The sequence below is a fragment of the Fistularia commersonii genome, chromosome 4 (assembly GCF_037954325.1).
Source record: "Fistularia commersonii isolate RoL2024-O1a breed Wild chromosome 4, RoL_Fcom_v1.0, whole genome shotgun sequence".
Classification (NCBI taxonomy): Eukaryota; Metazoa; Chordata; class Actinopteri; order Syngnathiformes; family Fistulariidae; genus Fistularia; species Fistularia commersonii.
Genome location: NC_141287.1, coordinates 11,153,194 through 11,159,193, shown reverse-complemented (window position 1 = coordinate 11,159,193; position 6,000 = coordinate 11,153,194).

Sequence of the window (6,000 nt, the reverse complement as noted above, 5' to 3'; positions counted from 1 at the left end):
AACCAATGGCTCATCCCACCCTGGTGCAGAACCCAACACTTCACACACCCCTTTGTGCCCACAGCCATCAGACCGTAGTCTACTTTAGAACAGCAGTCTGGACAGAACAAAACTCTGACCGTCCGGAGGTGCAACTGTTCTACCACAACCTCACTCATTCATACATGTCCTCATTCTGTTATCTATTTTTATCCTTGTTGTTATCTTCGCCCTTTTGTCTCTTTTAATTAGGCTTATGTTCATATTTATTGTTATTGTTGTGCTGCTGTGACAAAACAAATTTCCCCTATGGGGATCAATAAAGTATTACCTAATCTATGTTTACAAATGTACAGCTATTGTAAACATGTAAAGTCTATTATATATATATTTTTTAGAAATGCTGGATCTTTTCTCCGATGTTAATGCTACCCCATGTGCCCTCCCATGGCCTTCAGAGACAAATAAAGTGATTCTGATTCAACTAATCATCAAGAACCTATGCGCACAAGGTCTTATGAAACCCACATAAGAATAAGAGCTGAAATGAATCTAGGAACTGAGGCCCATAGTTCCTATGGTGTCCGAAAAGCCCAGTTCCTGAAAAGGTTCAAGGACTCGCAAAAAGTATCAACAGTGCAAGAGGGGACGTTGTATAAGAAGCTTGAGAAGGCTCGGGATTCTCGCTTGGAAAAAGCGGATGTGTCAGAGGGGAAATTCTTGTCTGGAAACCTTGATGAGGATTATGTTAATCGGGAATGGTAAAAACATGCCCTTGGTATTAATTTGTTTTGGTTTCTTCATCTTCAACGCAACACCAGGTTAGTGACAATCTTACTTTTTCTGAACTATTTGTGCTAAATTTCACTGAAGCGGGGATTATAGCAACAGCCTTGTGCGGTGAAACCTGAAATAATAGCACTGCAGATGCCAAAGGCTTGGAAGATAAACACAAATATTTCTATTGTGCCAGGCAGAGGAACACGGGGACAGAAGCGATTTGGCCAGAGTAGAAGAGTAGATCATCAGTCAGAACACCTATTGTGACAGATTTCTCATGGCCTTGGTTTTGTTGGTGGATGATGTGGAGGGTTGATTGTTATATCGTTTGGCCAAAGGCCAATGTTGTAGACCCAGACCTTGGCAACGGAGCTGAGGTTAATAAATTTTATCTTGCCTGGAAATGCATCATGGTTCATCCAAGGAGTGATGGAGTGTGTTGCCAGTGGGGGAGGACATCTGCCCTGTACACTGCCAACGCAATCCTAGATAAGCTGTTGGGAAATGGATGGGTGAAATTCTTTCATTACGACAAACAGATGTCTGCTCCAAAAAAAAGGGGCACAGGGGTGTGATTAAATACCAGCAAAGAAATACAGGGTGGAAAAGGTGTCCAGAATTGAGCCTTGGGGTACCCCAGTAATAAAGCATGGGGTGAATGGACAAAAGACTCAGCGCCCATTCAGGTGGGCTTGAAAGCAGGAATGTGCCTGGACTGAGATATCAGTGTGAATGGATACCAGGATGTGGCGTGAAAAGCTGTTGATAGCTCCAGAAAGATAAGCGGCGAAGGCTGGCCTGCGGCTTCAGAAGTGGCTTTTGTCACGGACAGCAGGGGTTTTCAAGCGGGGTGTCGGGAAATTTCTAGAACCTTCTCTGGTACGATACCAGAGCCCCAATGAGTCCTGATGCCTCACTATCAACGTCGGAATGTGTGTGAAGGTGTTAACAGGTTCGCCCGTTCAACACCAAGCTGTAGACTAGATGAGCACTGTATGCGTTCGGCAAGTCTCATCAACAGCACAAAGTATTTAAAGATGTACATTTAACTTGGTGTGGGTACTCAGTCCACAAATTTTTGTTGTATCTGTTTGTATCTTTGCTTCTCGGCCTTTGAAAAATACTTCGCTGAAAAACACAAAAGGTACTGTTTTTTGAACAAATATTTTATATAATTACAATGTGGGTGATCCTCTATAGCCCCCTTGCCTGGCTGTCACTGTGTTCTGCAGATGCTATCTTTTTAGGGTACTGGTTCGGAGGTCACTGAGAGTCAACAGTAGCACTTCCAACCCTTTGGCCTTGCACCCGAAACCCTTTCGATCCCCTCTTGGGGTTCAGTCATCAAGCCTGCTTCCCCCAAGACATAAGAACTCTACATACTCCGCAAAAAGGGGAGAACTCTGTCCACGCCCCCAGGGCAGCAGAAACAAAGCTCGTACTGGCCATGGCATTTCATACTTCATGACACAAGAAACTCCTGTGCAGATATCCTCATCAGCCCCACTGAGTATGGAGGAATCTGAAAGTGGCTCGATTTTCTACCGCCACTTTTCTTTTCACTGTACAAACCATTTGGCTTTTGCTAATTTGTTCCAATGGTTACAAAAGAAAGAAGCTCTCCTCTGTCCTTATCTTTTAGGTACCTATTTGCAAGAATAACTAGCCATTTTTGTGCATTTATATGACTTCCCGCATTATCATACTCATTCTTGTATGAGCTAAACAGCTTATCTTGCCCTCAGGGGTTGCAGCTTGATAGAGACTATCCCAACTGTGATCGGGTAAAAGAAGTCATACACCCTCAACCGGTCACAAGTCCATCACAGGGCCACATATGACAATCATGCTAATTGTTATCCAAAACAGCGACTGCTCAGATGATGCGTTCAGAACAAGACGTAAAAACTGCAGAAACAGGGAAGTGCAAACAAAATCACATCACTCACGCAGCGATGTGAGCAAGAACAAAAATAGACGGCTGTCCAATCTGGCTTTTGATACAAAGAATAGCTTTAAATCATTTCAAATAAAGAAACGTTAATTGTTCTTTATGTAGGTTTCTGTTATCCGGATAGAGCTAGCGACAAGAAAAATGACCATGCAAAAAGAAGACTACGTTTAGCTAGCTGTTTGCTACGCTTGTAAATAATGTCATGGTGTTTGGTTTAATAAAGCCAAAGCGCAACACAGTAGCCAGGTGTAAAGGTATGTAAACATAACTTCTGTCCGCTTACAAATCACTCAACAGCAACTCAAGAGAATCGTTCGGTTGCAAAGATTTCTCCGGAAGCCTGTTTCAAGCATCTCTGGCGCCGTTGGAAAGAAACCACGGAGCGCTTTTCCAGAGCCGCCGTTGTGTTTTTACAATCTATTTCAAGGGCACACAATCAGTCATACGGGGCAAATCCCGCTTTGATAATCCAGCAATCGGTTGGGATTTTGAAATATGCGGCTTCTCATTTTATAACTGCTTTCCTCCTTTTTTTTTTTCCACATTATCATTGATGGAATTGTTTGGTTTAACAGTAGTTGGTGGGCAAAGGGTGGGGGTTGTGTGGAATGGGGGGGGGTCATTTTACAGTGGCCGCGTGTTGTCTCAGAAAACAAAGTGATAATATTTGAGTGCCTACAGCAGTCGCACAGCACCAACACCCACCCCTCCCCCAACTCTGAGCCACACCAGAGCAGCAGACTATGTCCATCTATGGTGGGAAAATTTCTCTGGAGTCTGCAGCCTCACATGCTGCTAAATGTTTTATTCCTCAAGTGCCCTTTGTGATCAGACATGAGAAAATGAGCTGTCCATAAATTAAAAAAAAACAATCCACATTCAAAAGGACATCTACATTCTCTCTTTGATGCCATCCATTTTTGCGCAGATGTGATACAGAAGGTCCCAGTTAGCAAAAGCATGTGTTATTCATGTATAATTTCACAATAGCGGGAAAGGCGGTTTGACTCAAAGACAAAGCAAATCCGCCACAATTTCAGATGACAGTGAAATGAACTCCTGATGCCTGGCTGCAATAAGTCTCAGAGCAAACAATGACTCCATTTTACTATTTCAACCCTTGTTTAACCAGGGGCCGGTCGCATTTTAGCAGCACTCAGATAAGAAATGATTATTTTTTACCCCTGTAGTTAGCCTTCTGCAGGGTCACTGTCGGCCGCAGGCCTGATACAAAGTTAAAGGCCGCGCTAAAGAGCGTGACTCATCCGGACTGCGTTCCTCCCTTCTCATTTTCCTGTCCATCTACGTGACATATCATAAGGCAGATTATTAAGGAGCTTCAAGAGAACTGGTTAGCTGTTTCAGGTGAAACAGTTCCTCCTCTGTTCTGGGAGCGGTGAAGGTATTTGGGCGAAAGAAGGGGGGAGGGGGGGTCACTGCACAGCATCAAAAGGACTGACCTGATTTATCTGTCTTGGGTCAATAGCATGGTAGCCTGGGAGCGGCGACTCTTATAATCTTGTAAAGATATGAAAGGAACCTAAAACTCAACCTTGCCTTTCATTGACCGTGCACGCACGCACTGTTACTCTCATGGAGCGGCAGATGATCTAAGTCCGCTCCCAACCCGCCAAAAAAATGACCACGTAGGAATGCAAAAAGGTCTTAATCATCTTTGGATATCAAATCATTAGTAAATCTTTCAGCCAGATCCAAGTCGATGCCGCAATTCTGGATTCTCGTTTTTCACCCCTCATCAGAACTCTGTCGGATGAGCGGTGCAACATCTTCAAGTGAAGAAATTCAAGTCTAGTTGCCACGACAAGTAGATTTTGACTGAAATTCACCGTGACCTAGATGACCGAAAACCTCCACAGACATGCTGTAGACACTGGAAATACATGCTAAACTGAGATGGGCAGTAAGTAATGCCCTAAAGTGTTCTGACATTGTCAGAGGAAAAACACGCAGTTTACGTTTTGCCAGTATAGGTATCAACTAGCAGTGGTTAGTGGTTCGATTCCGACGGGGTGCCTTTCCCTGTGGAGTTTGGACGTTCTCCCCAATCTCTGCACACGCTTCCTCAGGGTGCTCAGGTCGAGCGGAGACCATAAAATGCCCAAATGCGCGAATAAGCGAATGCGTGGTTGTATATCTCGATATGTGGCCCTGCAATCAATCCAGGTGGAGCCCCGCCTCCTGCACAAAGATAGCTTTGAGAGGCCCCAGACCCCTGCGATGCAGCGTGCAGGATAAAATTCTACATAGTTAGCTAAAAACTACTACATTGCCAAGTGAGCATGTGTGGAAGAGGAGGTTGTAGCGATATGGAGAATTGGATGCAATCTGGACAAGATTTTCTGCAAAGATGCTAACTGTGGCTTCTTATAAGTCTTCAGTCAAAACACATTTTCCTGATTACTTTTACACACAGACACACAAAAGATGAATTTCCACATAGGGGGAGACCTTTTCAGTGTCTGTATTAATTCCAAGCACATCTGTCCAGAGGTAGTTTTTCCTCTTCACATCCTAGTACCCTTCACTTCCTCAAACCCCTCTTCCTCCTGATACCTCTTTATTTTTGCTTATAACCATTTCATTGATTTGTTTCCCGTGCTACCGAAGTTACAAGAACTTGTATGTGGGTGTTTGAGTGTGTGTTTAGGCATATTCACGTCTGTTTCCACTCAGACCGAACTGACTCACGCAGGTTATGATGTAACTCCCAAAATTCAGACGACGGTTCCCCTGCCTTCTCGGAGTGTGTAGGTGCCCAGCTTTGCGAGGAGCAAAATGTGCTTCCAATAAAAGGTCAACGTCATCACTGGGGGTTTCCGCTGGAGGTAATTACGAGACCCCCGAAAACCATATTAAACAATGAAAAAGAAAAAAAACATAACAAAACCGTGAAACCAGAATTTCCGGGCAAAGGGTTAGTGAGTAAAAAGAAAAACATTGGACACACACCAAAGAAAACAAAACAAAACAGATGGCAGTCTTACCAGGATGTATCAGCAGTTAACAGTCAACAGTTGACCCATCGAAATAACAGCACTGTAATTAAGTGTGTGTGTAATTTGCGGCAGTATGTATTTTCTCAGGTAATGCCGCCTTTTGAGGGAATACTTTCCCTACCCTGCAGTTTTGATGACTCGTCATAAACACCCCAAACAATGATTTAGTGATTTAGTGTGTGTGAGTGTGTGGTGGTGGGGGTTCCTCAAGGAGAGATCTAGAACATCGCTTTGTCTGGCAATGGAAGCAGCCGCTTACACATCTGTATG